An 18,583-nucleotide genomic window follows, 5' to 3' on the forward strand; every position below is an offset into this window, starting at 1 on the left:
CACGAATCACAAACACTTCACTCTAAGCACGGATCACAAACACTTGAACTCTAACCATGTAATACTTCACTCTAAGCGCGTTTTACTTCACTGAGATGAAAAACCAGATCACTATAAGCGTGCATCACAAACACTTCACTCTAACCATGATATACTTCACTTTATGCAAATTTTATGCATCACAAACACTTCACTCTAACCATGGAATACTTCACTCTAAGCGCGTTTTACTTCACTAAAATGAAAAAACAGTGCACTATAAGCATGAATTACAAACACTTCACTCTAACCATGAAATACTTCACTTTAAGCCAATTTTACTTCACTGAAATGAAAAAAATAGTGCACTATACGCAGGAATCACAAACACTTCACTCTAAGCATGTAGTACTTCACTCTAAGCACATTTTAATTCACAGAAATGAAAAAAACAGTGTACAATAAGCATGGATCACAAACACTTCACTCTAACCATGGTTATAAAAGTTCTGAATTTTCACATTCATTTTTAAAAATATTTTGGTTCGATCCGGATACATATCTCAAAATTTGAATTTTCAAATCGATTTGGATTAAGCAAAACCGAAATGCTTAACCATATAGAAAATCAAATAAAAGCAAGATTAGAAACGACCACAAATATAAAAAAATGATTGAAAATAGTTTTCAATCACCGTCTTCAACGTGACATGAACGCTGGAGGAAAACGTGATGGAGTTTGTCGATAAATGACAACACATCGCTGACAAGAATCTCCTCCTCATACTATTCCTAAACCCTACCAACCCTCCGGCGACTGGAAACCTAACAGTCGCCGCCTCATTCACATCCATGTACCTTGGTGGGGTCCACGACCTCCTCCCTATAATGGAAGAGCAGTTTCCCGGGCTGTGATTGACCGAAGATGATTGCATGGAGATGAGTTGGGTGGAATCCCTTCTCTTCTTTGCTAATTTGGATGACGACGAGGAATCGACGGAGGGAGAATAGACAAGAGACAGAGGGAAATGAAATGTTCAAATGATATATATACATTAAACTACTTTCACCCCTTTAGATACTATTTCCTTTTAAATATCATCCATTGGATGAAAGCAGTGGAGGGTCCAGATTAAAAAATCGAATTTAATCCCGTCCTGCATTATTGGTCTAATTTCGTGCATTACCAGGGTATAATAGTAAACATAAACTGTCTGGAAACGGAAGGTCCGATAATTAAGCAGCAATTTGATAGACCTTTCACCTTCTCGCTCCTCTGTCATTCCATCCATCACACCACGATCAAAAAACTTCCTCTCCTCTTCAACATCCGTCAAACCCTAGCCGCCGCCTTTGAAAACCCTAGGACTTCCGCGACTTCGATTGACACCGTGAAAAGGTTCGACCGGCGACGATTTCGAGTGTTGAATATCCCGCTGCAGTTCGTGCGCGCCCTCGGTCCACTGTTCATATCGGTGTTCCATCCACGGTACGCTTAAAAAGTTCCAATTTTTAGCGCGATTTCTTAGATAAAATGTGAAATTGTGAGTATTAGATGTTGGGTTATGTAAAATTGGAAGTTCATTGTTGATTTGTTAGTGGTATGTGTTCTGACAGTAAGTTTTGGGGATGAAATCGACATGAAATTGGTTCTGTTAACGTTGTGTATGTTAGATTTGCAATGTCGAAGAGAGGCCGTCCATTCAAAAGCCAGCCGACGCAATCCGAAGGTGAGACCGCTGCGCCATGTGTATGAAATTGATTATGTGGTTGTCCTTATTTTTGTTCATTATTGAACGTTTTCTATACATTTTTTGATTTTATTTTATGCATTACAAGTCTATTGTCTCTCTGTCTTATGCTTGCCTCAGTGATGACCGGTTCTGTTACATTATTCAGTGACTTTTATGCATAATTTGATTGGAAGTGAACATTATTGATTTATGCGTTTAGTAGAAGGGGTCATGTGTTTGGAGGTGTCCACTGATAACTTGTGAGTTTTACAAACTAGTGGGTTACTTAAATACCAGTATGATGCATTATTGAGTAGTAGTTGTACATTGTTAGTCTTTATTTGTGCGTTACATGTCCAGTGCAACTCTGTTATATTATTGCTTAAATTGGTGTACAATTGTGATACATTATTCATTTCAAAGGCTGCATTATTATGTTGGTCTGCACCATTACTGATATATGTGTGTAGTAGTATTGATCATGTGGATGGAGATGTCCACTACTGAGTAGTGAGGTTTAAGGACTAGGATGTTTGTTTTATACCATTTGATGCATTAATTATCAGTATTTGAACATTGTTAGCCTTTATTTGTGCATTACAAGTCTATTGCATATATGTTTTATTCGTTCATAAATTTGGGTCCATTGTTTTAACATTACTCAAACCATGTTGTGCATTGTTTTGTTGATCTCACCAATTAGTGAGCTATGGATCCAGTATTACTGGGCATTTCGGATGGAATTGTGCATTTTTTATCAGTAAATTCTGCATTATACAACATTTTGGAACTGTATTCCATCTCTCAGTGAATGTTGCTATAAGCCGTTTTCCTTTTTTTTGCATTAATTAGATATTTATCTGCATTATTCGGTTGGATACCAACATTATTGATGTTGGTTGCAAATCTTTAAGCATTATTCAATACATAATTTGAATTATTTGTTTGGATTTCATCATTATTGTTCTTTATTGCTGCTAGAAAAAAGTTTCATGCATTATTTAATAGTCTTGGTGCATTCTTTTGATGTTTTTTGGCATTACAACTGTATTCCATAGCTAATCTAATGTTTGTAGAAGTTGTAAACGTATTTTTGAGATTTTGTAGAGCATTTTCTGCACTATTGTACTGGTCATTAACATTATTATAAAGTGCGCTATGTATATTAGTCAGTTATTATTATGCATTAATGTAAATTGTTTACTTGTTCGTTTTTGCAGCGACCAAACATCCAAGATTGGCTATAGATGAGGCTGTGGACGATGTTCTGCCTCTAGCAATTGCCCACAAATTTAGGGAGAGACTTAGGGAACAACAGACAGTAGAGGCTAGTACATCTAATGAAGATGGGGAAAAGAGGAAGGCACGAGGGAAAAAGGTTGACCACCTATACAGGGAATGCACGATGGACATTGAATTTGTGGGTTCGAATGCTTTGGATATCTTAGAATGTTTTGGATTTCTTGGTACTAAATATTTTGGATACTCCTGAACTAGGTGTTTTTAAAAAGTTTTGGATATGTAGGTACAAAATGTTTGCTTCACAAAACTGGTAATTGCTTCATATAACTTAATAATTATAAATTATTGCCTAATAATGTACAATATACAGGGAATAATGTATGAAAAACCATAGAACAAATTAATGTTATACATTGTGCACACTAAAATACATATAACTAAACAAATAATGTAAAAAAGTTAATTTATAATGCACGATTTTACCACCGGATTTTTACCGAAGAACTAACGTTGAAAGATGAAAGAGAAGAAAGAACGATGAAAGAGAAAAAAAAATCTGGGAGAAGAAGAAAAAAACCGATGCAATATTTGGTGAGGAGAAAATTATGGACTTTCCATAACCACCAATATTGTCATTCCCTAAAAAGCCCTTTTCCATATTTTTAATTAATAAAAAATGTATAATCAGGCCTTAATTTCGGCCATTAGATGTTAAGAATGAATGGTTGAGATTAAAAAGGAAAAAGCATATAAAATAGGAAAAGCATATGAATACACCTCTATATATATATATATAGGTCCATGATCAATTGAGATTTTTTAGGGTAATTGAGAAATGAGATGCAATATTAGCCACTCATTTTTATTAAATGAGTGGTCCAGATTTTGCCACATAAAAAATATTTTTAGATTAATTTATTACAAAAGGGTATAATGGTAATTTTATGGTAATTAAAATTCAGCAACTCCCATCTCTTGCTCTCTGCTTCTCGATCTCTCTCTCTCCATCTCTGAGGTGTTCCTTCCATACACTGAGGAATCTCCTTACACAAAATTGCACCTCGAATTCGAGCTCCGTTCATCTCATGATTGTATTCCTCCATCAGAGAGAGAATTGGAGATAAGAAAATACAGAAAATCGAGAAGAAGATGAAAATTGAAACCCTAGGTAGAATCTGAACGTCGTACAGACTATGCAGCAAATGCCTATCGAGATTGGTGAAACCGAATTTCCGACGAGTTTGGCGGCGGAGTACAAATTCGAAGGTGTGGAGAGAGGATCAGAGTCTGATAAGCTCGATCTGGAGCGACGACATCGGCCGCATCTACCTCTGCCGCCTCCGAGGCGCGGCGGACGGTAGTGTTGTTGCAATTATTTAATTAGTTAGATGAAATCCTCAATTCAGATGAAATCGCGAATCCTCAATTCAAATGAAATTAATTTTTAATTTATTAATTTAGTGTTGTTGTAATTATTTAATTAGTTAGAATTGTTGTATATTTGCAGATTATATGCTCTGATTTTGACCTCTCTCTATGCTCCGCCACCGTCCCCGCCGCATCCGCCGTCGCCGGCGAAATCCTCCACCGCGTCGGCACTGACTCCGTTCTCCTGCATCTCCAACCGCCTCTTTTGATCTGTGATTTGGTGATGATAGTCGGGAGGAATTGGATTGGATTGGGGAATAAGCTTAATCATAATGCACTCTAGGTGTTTGGTGATATTCCCCAATTGGGAATTAGTCATCTCCCTTTTTTAATGTTGTTGTTATTGTTATTGTTGACATTAATTATATGTAAAACGTTGCAGTTGACATTAATTATATAGTTTGTTGAGATGAAAATATTTATTATTGACATGAATTATATAGCTCGTTGACATAATAACGTTTGTTATTGACATGAATTATGTAGGTCGTTGACATAAATTTTATGAAAAATGTTGTTGACATAAATCATATGGAAAACATTGTTGTTGACATGAATTATATGTAAAATGTTGTTGTTGACATAAATAATATAGGTCGTTGATATGAAAATATATGTTGTTGACATTAATTATTTGTAAAATGTTGTTGTTGACATAATAATTGGCATAAATAACGTTGTTGACATCGTAGTTGACATAAAAATTGTCAACTATACGTACAAGCCATGTCAACTATGTTACATACTATGTCAATTATACGTACAAGCCATGTCAACTACACATAGATAACATGTCAACAACAATTATAAGTCATGTCAACTACACGTACAAGCATGTCAACAACAATCAGAGTTGTTTTTTAGTTGTTAACGTATACTACAAGTTATTGACATTTTCTTATTAGTTGTTGATATTAGATGCTCTCTATTGACATCTATCGTATGATTTTCTTTTTTAATCTTAAGATTTGCTCTCTGAGTTGTACACACTCTATACAAGCTGTTAACATTTGGTTATAAGTTGTTGACGTTTCAATACAAGTTGGAGTCAGGCTTCTTTCCGTGCTCCTCGCCGATGAGGTCGTCCAGACTGCCACAATCCTGCCTGGAGGGGTAATTACAAATACAATTCATGTTTTTAAGGTTAATTATAATTAAAAATCATGTCAACTATATATACTAGCCGTGTCAACAAATAATATATTTATGTCAACTATGGTGCACATCGTGTCAACGGCACATACAAGTCATGTCAACTACGATACATATTGTGTCAACTACACATACAAGTCATGTCAACTATGTTACATACTATGTCAACTACACGCACAAGCCATGTCAACTACACGTACAAGTCATGTCAACAACAATCAGAGTTGTTTTTTAGTTGTTAACACATACTACAAGTTATTGACATTTTCTTATTAGTTGGTGATATTTGATTTTGCTCTCTATTGACATCTATCGTATAATTTTCTTTTTTAATTATAATACTCCCTCCGTCCCACTTTAGGAGTCCCGGTTTATTACTTTTGGTAGGAGTCCCGGTTAGAATATTCCATAGTTGGTAATAGGCCCCACATTCCACTCATCTTTTTTCACTCACATTGTATTATAAAACTAATATATAAAAGTAGGACTCAATTCCACTATTTTTTTTCACCAACTTTCCTATATATTTCTTAAAGCCCGTGCCGAACTCAACCGAGACCCCTAAAGTGGGACGGAGGGAGTATTTGTTTCCCGAGTTGTTGACACTTTATACAAGCTGTTGACATTTGGTTATAGGTTGTTGACATTTCAATATAACTTGTTGAACTGATTAACATTTGATATAACTGATAAGTTCAAAAGTCAGAATCCACAAAATAGTTTTAAAATCCATCCAAAAAATAAGTTAACATCAAACACTAAAATCACTTTTTTGTTCACTTCTTGTTTCTACGACTAAACAACTCCTTGTACTTGTTGTTTAGCTCAAGCAATTTGTTCATGTTTGCTTCTATCTAATCATGAGTCAGTTGTAACTTCGGCAACCTCTGGTTATTGTAAATTGAAGCAATCTTCGTGTAGCAATACATTTGTCACCATATCTGATGGGAGTAGGTTCTGAGAAGAAGACCCAACTCCACTGTCATCTACATCAAGACTTTGTTCTTCATTCTCTTGCTGCTCCTCCTCATTACGAATGTATCTCTTCTTTATACGTCCTAAACCAAAAACTTCTGCACTGGTCTCTCTATCTTCTCTAGCCTGAAGATGCTCACTTTTCCATTCTTTCATTAATGAAAATGTCTGAGGAACAGAACGCTTGCCTTGTGTAACTTTGTCTAAGTAGCAGAGCTGCATATGTTAAAAAATGCATGTCAATTACTAGTGTGTAGTGTCAACTCAATACACAAGCCACTTAAATAACTAATACAACTTATGTCAACTATAGTACAAGCTATATCAACTACACATACAACCCAATGTATTCATGTTAACGGTTAATAATCTGTAATGCAAAATGTAAAACATACCATAAGGAAGGGAAGTGGTCCTGCAAAGGCGTTCTTCTCTGTCTTCGACAAATTTCTCATTGCAAATTTGAGCACATACATTGTATATGAACAACAATTGATATTTCTCACGTTATCGAGATCATCAATTATCTCTCCAATCTTAGATTTTATCATTCCTCATGTTGATTGCTCAATCAATGCTGATTCTAATAGGACCAAGAACATTCTCTTGAACTGTGTTCCTTCTTGAAGATATGCTAACATAAATTGTTCAACAACTTTATGGTTTACGTTTCCTGATATCGTATTACATTGTTCTGCTATCTCCCTCATGAAAGGTGCATTACTTTTCCACTTATCTCTGGAGTAAGTAATGTCACCTCTTGGAAATCCGTATACAAGCTCCACATCCTCTTCAGTGATATGAATTTTTTCCCCCATTATAAAGCTTTATCTTGCACTTTTTTTCATCAAAACTTTTTAATAATGAGAATGTTAATCTACTAGGAATGTAATCAATGTTGAAATGTAGAACACTCTCAAAACCCAACTCCTTCACAGCATTAATCTGTTCCTAATTCAGTTTGCTTATTGCATCAACAAAAAACAACGGTTTCCTTTTCGCTAGAAGCCTTTGAGATAAATTTTCAACAATCTCAATCTGTTTTTCATCCTCTACACTTTTCTTTTGTTTTTTCTCAATAACCATTAACTCTTTCTGAGATACTAAGGTACTCCTTTTTCGCTTTGATATTTTTCTGTTATTGGTTTAAAATCAAACATAATAAATCTATATCAATTATACAAAATATCATGACAATAACAAGTATACTTTGTTGACAGCAAGTGCATGTATATTACTAAAATTACGTCAATAGATATACCAAGCACAATTAACAGAAGTTCAGGCATTAAGTATACTCTGTCATTAACAGATATATCCAATATATAGCAAGAACAATTATCTTATTACTATTATGTCAATAGTTAAAGTTTATAATGTTGACATACCCTGTTGATTATCTTATAAAGTTTATGGCAAGCATACCCTGTTCACATAAATATGACTATGCCAACAACTATTCAAACAAACACACAATATGTCAATAGCTATTGATATACTACTACAACCATACATATGTTTTCTACAACCATCCTAACAGCCATTCAAATAAGCATACACTATGTCAAACAAGCATACACTATGTCAATATAATTATGTCAACACCTATTCAAACAAGCATACACTATGTCAATAGCTATTGACATACTACTACAACCATACATATGTTTTCTACAACCATCTTAACAGCCATTCAAACAAGCATACACTTTGCCAAACAAGCATACACTATGTCAATATAATTATGTCAACAATCATTCAAACAATCGTACACTATGTCTATAGTATATTATTATAGCTATGTCAATAGAGATAAATTTAAAATGTCAATAATCTTAAAAATTTAAACAAATCCTTAATTGGAAGGTGATGCTTGTCCTCTTCCGTTTTTTCCAGAAGCATTGTTCCTTTCCATCTCTTCCGATTCTACCATCGCTAATCAACAAAAAAAATCAGCAGAAATTGATTTCATAAGAAAACGAATCCAGATGTGTTGTAATACACTAAAATCGAAGCAATATACTTAAAATTTGAATCAATTTCTTAACCTGAAGAAGTCGCTTCAACGACCGCCGATTTGGAATGCCTTTTTCTGGATGCAATCGCCGCTTCAGCTTCAACTATTTCTTCGATCCTCATTTTTTGAAATTAATTGATGTAGAAAACTGACCGAAATCTAAGATTAGGAGATGAATCGCGACGAAGAGGAGAGAAGATGCAAAATTGTATTTAGAATCGCGATGAATCGCGACAGAAACTTGGGAGAGAACTTTGAGAAACCGTTCGAGAGTTTTACAGAGTATTTAGAATATAGTTTAAACATTTTAGAACTGAAATGACAAAAATACCCCCTGTTGACATAAACTACAGGCTGTTGACATCGCGCGAATGAGTGGCTGTGGTTGCATCTCAATTCTCAATTAGGCCCAAAAATCTCAACCTAACAAGACCCTATATATATATATATATATAGGGATGTGTTAAAATGACAACACTTATTATAATGACACCATACCACCATTTTAGATCGTTCGATCTGGAAATCGTGTGATTATTAAGCTGCCATGTGGCAGCTAATTATAATTATGTTGAACCCATTAAAAATGCTGAGGGGTAAAATAGGAAATCCCTATTCTTATGTGATTCACACAAATCACGTTGATTTTCATTCCTTCTCATTCCAATTTCCATCCTTTTTCTCATTCCAATTTCACGCTAGATTCAACCAAATTCATGTGTATTTTCAATCCAGATTCTGTAGATTGAAATCGAGTTTCAATCCTAAATCCAATCTGATTTTGAATCCAGATTCAGCAATTCGATTTCTCCAAAATTCGTTTTCTGCAATTGGATTTCGAATATGCAATTCTTCAATTTCACTCCTAATTTGAGAACTGAGAAACCTCCAGATCGTGTTATGTTCATAGGTTTCTACAATTCATTCCACAAATTCATATGGATATGGGCGACTCGATCATCAATTTTAATATGGATGTTTTTCCATAAGGTGAGCATCGACATTTTTTGCTGCAAAATAATGGTTAATTAATGGAAGATTTTGACGATGGATTTGTTGTGTGTTTTGACGATTATTGATCATTTTTGGAGGAGTATGTTTCTATCTATGTTCAATATTACTTGTTTAGTAGAATATGTTTCTAGTTTATGTTCAATATTGGTAGAGAAGAGTAATGTTCGATTTCATGAGGCGTAATGCAGAGCATTAATCTATGATTTTATGGCAATACTCTGTTTTTGTATTATGCATTTTGTATGTATTAACTGATGTTTTATGTATCACATATTGCCGTTCACCTAATTATATATTGCAGTCCAGCTCATGTATCCTTATTCTTGGGAGGAGTCTTTTGACAACAATCCCTGAGATTTCTATTTTATCGAAAAGTCGGTTGTTGTTGAAGTACATACACCAGCAATTGTGAAGACTAGAGGTTCGACAAGTGATTTTGCTAGCCGTTTGGTGTCCATCAAGGAAAACTATAAAGTTGAACAACAAATCATTACGTCGGTACAAAAAATGTGGAGAATTGGTTCACCATGACTCTATGAATTGTAGCAAACGAAAGAGAAAACAGAACAACTAGTTCATTTTGTTTTACTTCAATCCTTTTTAAGCACAATTTTTTACACTACCAGATTGCAGTGTTATTCATTAAATATCGCAGTGTTACTACGACAATATTGCAGTTTACATATTATTGTAATAATTTTTGTTCCTGATGTAGTTTAATGAAATGATTGCACACCACATTATTTGTTCAACTTATTACGTCGGTGTGAAGTTGAACAAAATCATTACATCGTGTAAAAAATGTGGAGAATTGGGTCACCATGACCGTAGGAATTGGTGTTCATTTTGTTGTAATTCAAACCTTTTTAAGTACAAATTTTTACATTACATGATTGCAGGGTTATTCATTGAATATTGCAGTGTTATTAGGACAATATTGCAGTGTTATTATACCAATATTGCAGTTTACATTTTATTTCATAATTTTGTTCCTGATGTAGTTTAATGAAACGATTGCACACTACACTATTTGCTTCAATCTATTACTTTACTAATTTCTTAGGTTGCATTCTATTTCAGTAATTAGTGTTTGTTGACGCGAACAATTTATTTTGTGTCGAGATTGCAGTACACGGCTTTATGAATCGCAGTGCACCCAATAACAAATTGTTGTATAATTTAGTGACGTATACCTTAATTAGATTTAATCTTAAGCATGCAAACATTTTTTAAGTAATAGAAAACAAAACAACTACAAAAAAATGCCAATTTAAATTATGTCACCAACATTGTCTAGACCAAAATATAACCTCCATGTTTCAGTACGAGAAGTTACTAAGAAAAAACATCAACCAAATCAGAATTCATGTTCAAAAACACCAAGATTTCATTCATTGGTCATGATTTATGGTAGTCAACGACCATCTTCTCAACATCTATCGGTCCTTTCTTGTTCTCCAACACTACAAAATAAAAGAGTATTTCCATTATAAAAACCTGCAACTCTAAAAAGCAAAAATTGATAAACAATACTGCAATATTGTAAATGATGCAGTGCACTATAAAACCAGCAATATTTCAAGTACTCTGCACTTTAAAAAATAATGCAATGCAATACTGCAAATGATGCACTGCAATACTGTATATTATGAACTGCAATGTTTGGTGATAAACAATATATAACAAACAATACTGTAAATGGTCTACACTTCACAAAATAATGCACTACAATACTGTAAAAGATGAAATGTATGAATCTAGAAATCCAAGATGCTCAAAAGCAATTCATAGAACACAATACAACAAGATGTAGCACAATTTGATGGAAAATTACGTATGATATTAAGTTCCAATACCTAAACATCTTGCTTCACTCTCTCTCATACTGTGTTGTACAGACTCTGTACATTCATTCTGTTCCCGCTTTGTTCAACCTCTTCCTCATCCATATCCTTCGACTATGGCTCGCTTCAACCTCCTCCTCCTCGTCCATGTTCCTTCTACTAATGCTCTGTTAAGCCTCTTCCTCATCCGACTCTATCCTTATCATTCTTTTCCTTACCATTATAATTGTTCTCCCGCTGCATTAAACTAAGAATATCAATCAAATATTGTCCACCAAACAAGCAACATCCAAAAAATGTTGGTGTATACAATACAACAACTAATCGACAATCAAATCATCCACAAAACGCGATTAATTGATTAAAAATCAATGGCACATCGCTTGGTTACAGTAGCTCGCTGATCTAGGTTTCCTAACCGACTGCAGCTCATTCGTTTAGGTTTTCCAAAACATTAACCAATCTCACAAAAGCCTCAGATCCAAACAATAAATTTACAAACAAACACCAATCAACATTAAACAAGGCAAGAATTGAATGAATAATACTTAAATCTCGCAGCAACATCAAGGAAACATGGATAAAAATTGATAAACACATACATTAATTTGCATACACAAACACAATATCATTCTCGATACCTATTCCGATCAACACCAACGAAAAAACCTAAAACCATGTAGTTGTGGACTGATTTTGCTGTTTAGTGGCTGCAGGTTTGATGAATTTTTGAATGCACGTCGTAGAGGCGTTTGGAATTCCTGAAATTAGCACATATCGCCGATTCACGGCATAGCGTTGGCCGAAAATCGCCGATTCTCGAAGTGTGGTGGCTGAAAATCACCGATTCACGGTGTAGGGGCGGAGGCGGTGGGATTTCATGAATTTAGGGTCTCTCTCAATTGTTTATAGCAGATGGTTGAAGAGAAAATTGTTGAAGAGAGAGTAATGGCTGCGTGGAGAGAGAGAAGATGTAGAGAATGACGCTAATTTTGGGGATATCTCTGATTTGGTTCAAGTTCAATGACTAAAATGCCCCCGACACCAATTCCGTATACACTAGACAACGATCTCAATTCTGTTCGCGAAATTCAATCTTGAGCGTTGGATTTCCGGATCTAAGGGTGTATATTGGTGCTATGGTGTTACTTTATCTATGGTGGCACCATAGTTTGCCCCCTATATATATATATATATATGTTTACTGTTTTTCATTTTAGTGAAGTATATTGTGCATATAGTGAACTATTATATCCTCACAGTGAAGTATATTGAGCATTTAGTGAACTACAATATGCTTACAGTGAAGTGTATTGAGTATGATGTACTCTTTTTTTCAATTCAGTGAAGAATATTGAGCATATAGTGATGTATATCACTACAAAAAAAGCGCCTGTTTGTGACCACTATTTTGCAAGCACACATCGGTGCTCGCAAATTTGCGAGCAGAATAACGAGCATTTGCACCCATATCTTGCCAGGTGGAATAAAATGAGGGATTTTGCGAGCACACCTATAGTGAGCAGACATAAGTGCTAGCAAACAAAATATACATGTGCTCGCAAATTAGTGAGCGGACATAAGTGCTAGCAAACTTTAATTAATGTTAATAATATTATAAAATATAAAATATAGACTTAATTGTATTGGGAGAAAGCAATTGTGAAGTCGAATATATTGTAAATGCAATTGTGAAGTCCAATGTATTGAAAATGGATTAGAGTTAAATTCTTTCATAAATTCCTTGTTAATCAGTTTCATAATTGTATGGAGTTACAATTTGCCGTCCAATTTCACAATTTTAATTGTATTGGAAATGAAAAAGACTTAAATTCCTTGAAGTTGTATTCTCATAAATCTCTCGATATAATTCTCACCGATTCTCCTCCCCCAATTCTCACCGCCTCCCCCAATTCTCACCGATTCTCTACAATTTACTAGGAGATTTTCCTGCAGATTTCACTGACCTCGTTTCCCTGCTCGATCGTCTGCAATAGGTGATTCCTCTATGCTCGACGACGACGTGGTTTTTCCAGCAGAAGACTAAATTTCCAGCAATTTTTCCTCTCTCTGACTTCGTTTGCATGCTCGATCATCTGCAATAGGTGATTCCTCTCTTCCTTTTCACGGCTTGCCTAAATTTCCAGCAATTTTTCCTCTCTCTGACTTCGTTTGCATGCTCGATCATCTGCAATAGGTGATTCCTCTCTTCCTTTTCACGGCTTGCTTACGGAATTCTCCTCATTTTTCTGCTTTAATTGTTACAATTTCTGGAAAAGTGTTGGTCGGCATTTGCTTGCTTATTTTCTATTTGCAACTGTTTAACTTGAAAGAGGTTATTGATTCTCTCACGGATTCACTGATCCTCAACAATACATAATAGTTGCTGAATTTGATTTTGCATATCTTAATCAAACATTCATAGTTCTGTGTCATATTTTTAGTTAGGCTACCGATATAGCTTGAAAGCCATTAGCCTATAAATAAAAAACTAAAATGCAGCTGGAAATTTATTCTGAATTGCATGTCAAAAATTATTATTGTACTTACTACTGTTTTGCACAAGAGGGGGGCTGTTCAGGCAGGGAGAATTCATTGCTCTGGCTGCCTTTCGTTATGATAACTATAATATGAAGGGATCTATAGGTATGTGTATGTGAGTGTGAGTGTGTGTTTTTTAATAAAGAAGGAATTTTATAAATAGTTTAGTTGATTGATAGTGCCATGTTCCTCAGTAGTTTTCTTTACTATGAGTAATTGCATTTGTAGAAAGAGCTGCCAACTTGTTTCTAGTTTTAGCAGGTGTATCCCTCCAAAGTCTGCCTTTGTTTGTTGATGAAGCCATATCTTGATTGATTAATATCTGTATCTTTTAGTTCTGCAAACAAGGGGCATCGATGCTTACTGTTTTCTTCTTTTAGTTCTGCAAACAAGGGGCATCGATGCTTACTGTTTTCTTCTTTTAGTTCTGATGCTTACTTGCTTACTGTTATCTTTTAGTTACTGCATTGGTTTGAAGTCTTATTATACATGTTTATAGGAGCAAGTTAAGGCAAGAGCCGATGAGTTGCGGGCTGCAGGGGAAGTAGATCCAGATTTTGATCGCATTTTCCTTGACCTTTTTGTGAAGAATATGAAGAGAAAGCAAACCCGGAGCTGGACAGGCCACAGGCATTTATTTCCCTGATGCTAGCAGTTCGTCCACTGGGGGCTCAGGCGTTAGCACGGAAGAGTTACAAGCAATGCGAGAGCAAATCACTATTGAGATGCGCGCGGAGCAGGGGCAGCGATATGCGGAGCTGGAGATGCAAAATGCAGCGTTGAAAGCGGAGTTGGATAGTCAAAGTGCAGAGCGCGATGCTGCTTTAGCGCGTCAAAAAATGGAGTTACGCGCTAAATTTGAGAAAGAAAATGAGAGGATGTTAGAACTATTGTTGGATCTTACTAAAAAGGTTAACCGAATTAGTAAAAACTGAAAGTGTAAAACAATCTTATTAATTTTATGTAAGTTTTGAATTTTGTTCTTTATTAATTGTCAATTTCAATTTTGTTCTTTATTAATTATCCAGATTATTAGTAAAAAAATATTAAAATTTTGTTCTTTCTACTAGCACTTCTGCTAGCACAATGTTGGTAGCAGAAAGAGCTGTCGATAATGAGAACAAGAGGTGCTAGAAAATTTGCGAGCAAAATGGAGGTGCTAGAAGAATTGCGAGCAAAATGGAGGTGCTAGGAATATTGCGAGCACATACATAGTTTGGTCGACATCCACCATTAGCGAGCAAAAAGGTGGTCGCAAATGAACTTCTGCTCGCAAAACTACTCACAAATTTGCTACAAGCGCTATAGCTAGCAGAGTTGGTGCTCGCAATCTGCTAGCAAAACTTATGTTTGCGAGCACTTTAACACAGTTTTTGCTAGCACTATTGTGCTCACAAATGAGCGCTTTTTTTGTAGTGTATTGCGCATTTAGTGAACTAGTATTTGTTTACAGTGATGTATATTTTTACATGCTTATAGTGTATTGTTTTTTCATTTCAGTGAAGTATATTGAGCATTCAGTGAATAACAATATGCTTACAGTGAAGTATATTGAGCATGTAGTGAACTTAGTATATGCTTACAGTGATGTATATTGAGCATGCTTTATAGTATACTGTTTTTTCATTTCAGTGAAGCATATTGTTCATATAGTGAAGTATATTGAGCATAAATTGAAGTATATTTCGTATGCTTTATAGTGATTTTAATATGGCTCACAAGTTTCGAACTTTATTGAAGTTCATTCTCCTTGTCAGTACAAAGGGAAGTGGAAGTAGGAAGAAATCGAAGGAGTTAGCAATGAAGTTATCAATGAAACCAGGTCGAAAATGTGGAAACTGTCTTGAGATTGGACACCATGATTCGAGGAATTGCAAAAAGGGGAATGAGAAGGCAAAACAGAGGCAGTGAGGATTTGGACATAAATAGTTCACTTTGTAGAGCACTTATGACTCATTTTTAGTACACTTTTGAGTGATTTTTATTTCAATTACATGTTTTGGTTCATTTATTGTGAACATATACTTACAGTGAAGTTGAAATATTATATAGTGTAGTAACTCTTGTGTACAATGATGTAAAACTGCTATATAGTGAAGCAAATATGCTCTGCAGTGAAGTAAATAGTCAACATAATATTGAATTTAATTGAAACGAATGAGCTTTATATTGAACTAAATGACAAATATTATGAACTATATCAGTTTCATACAAAATGTCATGAACGCTTGAAGTTTACAATCATTTTTCCACATCTATCTCCATGTTGTTGCTACATTCTTGATAATGCTTTGATGTTGTTGCCAAGTTATTCAATGATTCATGGTTTGTTTCCGACAACATTAATGCTCTGCAATACTTTGCTCTTAGCCTTTGGAGTATTCCCTTGCTGCTTCTTTTAGGCAATACATTTCCAATCTTGTTTCCGCTCACCATAGTAACAGTCATCATATACTTCACTCTAAGGTCTATACACTTCACTGAAATCAGAAAACACAAAACGCTATAAGACATACATTATATATTCACTGCAAAGGTAAAACACTTCACTCTTCTCATTTTAGTTCACTAAAATGGATCACAAAACACTTCACTTTATGCATGGAATACTTCACTCTATGCACATTTTACTTCATTGTTATGATAAAATAGTGCACTATAAGCATGGATCACAAACACTTCACTCTAAGCATAGAATACTTCACTCTACGCACGTTTTACTTTATTGAAATGATAAAATAGTGCACTATAAGGATCACAAACAATTCACTCTAAGCATGAAATACTTCACTCTAAGCACGTTTTACTTCACCGAAATGAAAAAGCAGTGCACTATAAGAATGAATCACAAACACTTCACTTTATGCATGGAATACTTCACTCTAAGCAATTTTTACTTCACTGAAATGATAAAATAGTGCACTATAAGCATGAATCACAAACACTTCACTCTATGCATGGAATACTTCACTATAAGCACATTTTACTTCATTGAAATGATAAAATAGTGCACTATAAGCATGCATCACAAACACTTCACTCTAACCATGGAATACTTCACTCTAAGCACGTTTTACTTCACTGAAATGAAAAGCAGTGCACTATAAGAATGGATCACAAACACTTCACTCTTATAAACATGGATCACAAACATTTCACTCTAACCATGGAATATCTTCACTCTAAGCACGTTTTACTTCATTGAAATGATAAAATAGTGCACTATAAGCATGCATCACAAACACTTCACTCTAACCATGGAATACTTCAATCTAAGCACATTTTACTTCACTGAGATGAAAAAATAGTGCATTGTATATAAGCATGGATCATAAACACTTCACTCTAAGCATGGAATACTTCACTCTAAACACATTTTACTTCACTGAGATGAAAAAACCTTGCACTATAAGAATGGATCACAAACACTTCATTCTATGCATGGAATACTTCACTCTAAACACGTTTTACTTCACTGAAATGATAAAATAGTGCACTATAAGCATGGATCACAAACACTTCACTCTAGGCATGGAATACTTCACTATAAGCATCGTATACTTCACGATAAATTGCATATACATCACAGTAAACAACATATACATCACTATAACCATAATTTACTTCACTCAAAGGCCAAAATAGTGAGTGTAAGACCAAAACCGTACAATCACTGTAAGCACAATAGTATAGTTCACTATAAGTATTACATACATCACTATAATCATAATATGACTCTATGTAGAGTTAATATACTTTACTCATATGTCAAAACAGTACACTTACATTTCTACATTCTAGTTCATTGTAAACTGAAATGAATAGGCATAATGCGACTCCATTGTTAACTGACTACATCACTATAAGCATAATATGACTCCATCGTTAAAGTGAAATGCAAAGAAAATCGGTTAAATGAATCGTTCCTCGAATAGATAAGCCGACGAACTTACGTTTATGAATTGAAGGCATTAGGTATGTTGAATCGAAGGCGGCGACGAAATGAGCAACCAGAGGAGGCGACGACGGAATGAGCAACCAATGGAAGCGACGACGGAATGAGCAACCAATGGAAGCTACGACGGAGTGAATCAAATGAACTTTAGGCCCGCTGAAGAAGGCGACGACGACGGTAGAGAATCATTGTTTATGAGTGAGAATTGGTAGAGAATTCGAGCAGAAAAGGAAAACCGGTAGAGAATCGATGAAGAATTCGAGCGAAGAAGAGGAGAATCGATGGAGAATTTGAGTAGAAGAGATGACGGGCTGAAGAAAAATTATCTAAATGAGAGAAATTCATGTTTTACCCAGCTTTGTTTGTTAAATGACTATTTTACCCCCGCCTACTTATAGTGAACCAATTCTTGTTTATAGTGAAGTAATTTTCTATATCAATTTTGAAATCCTAAGCTGAATTTCAGCCCTTGATTTCTTAATCTTGTGGTTGAAATTTGTTCTCTAGTTATATACTTAAGGAGTACTTGCCCTATATCACTACTCTCTCTCTCTCTCTCTCTCTCTATATATATATATATAGGGTCTTGTTAGGTTGAGATTATTTAGCTAAATTGAGAAATGAGATGCAATATAGGCCACTAATCCACAAGATTAACAAAATGTCAACAAATATCACATTATGTCAACAAGGGGGTATAATT

General features: G+C 34.9%; 1 long non-coding RNA gene across 1 annotated transcript; it reads right to left on the minus strand.

Annotated features, from left to right (window-relative positions):
• Positions 1-10,793: 10,793 nt before the first annotated feature.
• Positions 10,794-12,318, minus strand: LOC125198280. Its single transcript, XR_007172379.1, has 3 exons — positions 12,026-12,318; positions 11,397-11,621; positions 10,794-11,003 (listed from the first exon to the last, which is right to left on the minus strand). It is a non-coding gene; the product is annotated as an uncharacterized LOC125198280 (long non-coding RNA).
• Positions 12,319-18,583: the final 6,265 nt, after the last annotated feature.

The sequence above is a fragment of the Salvia hispanica genome, unplaced genomic scaffold (genome assembly GCF_023119035.1).
Source record: "Salvia hispanica cultivar TCC Black 2014 unplaced genomic scaffold, UniMelb_Shisp_WGS_1.0 HiC_scaffold_1342, whole genome shotgun sequence".
Classification (NCBI taxonomy): domain Eukaryota; kingdom Viridiplantae; phylum Streptophyta; class Magnoliopsida; order Lamiales; family Lamiaceae; genus Salvia; species Salvia hispanica.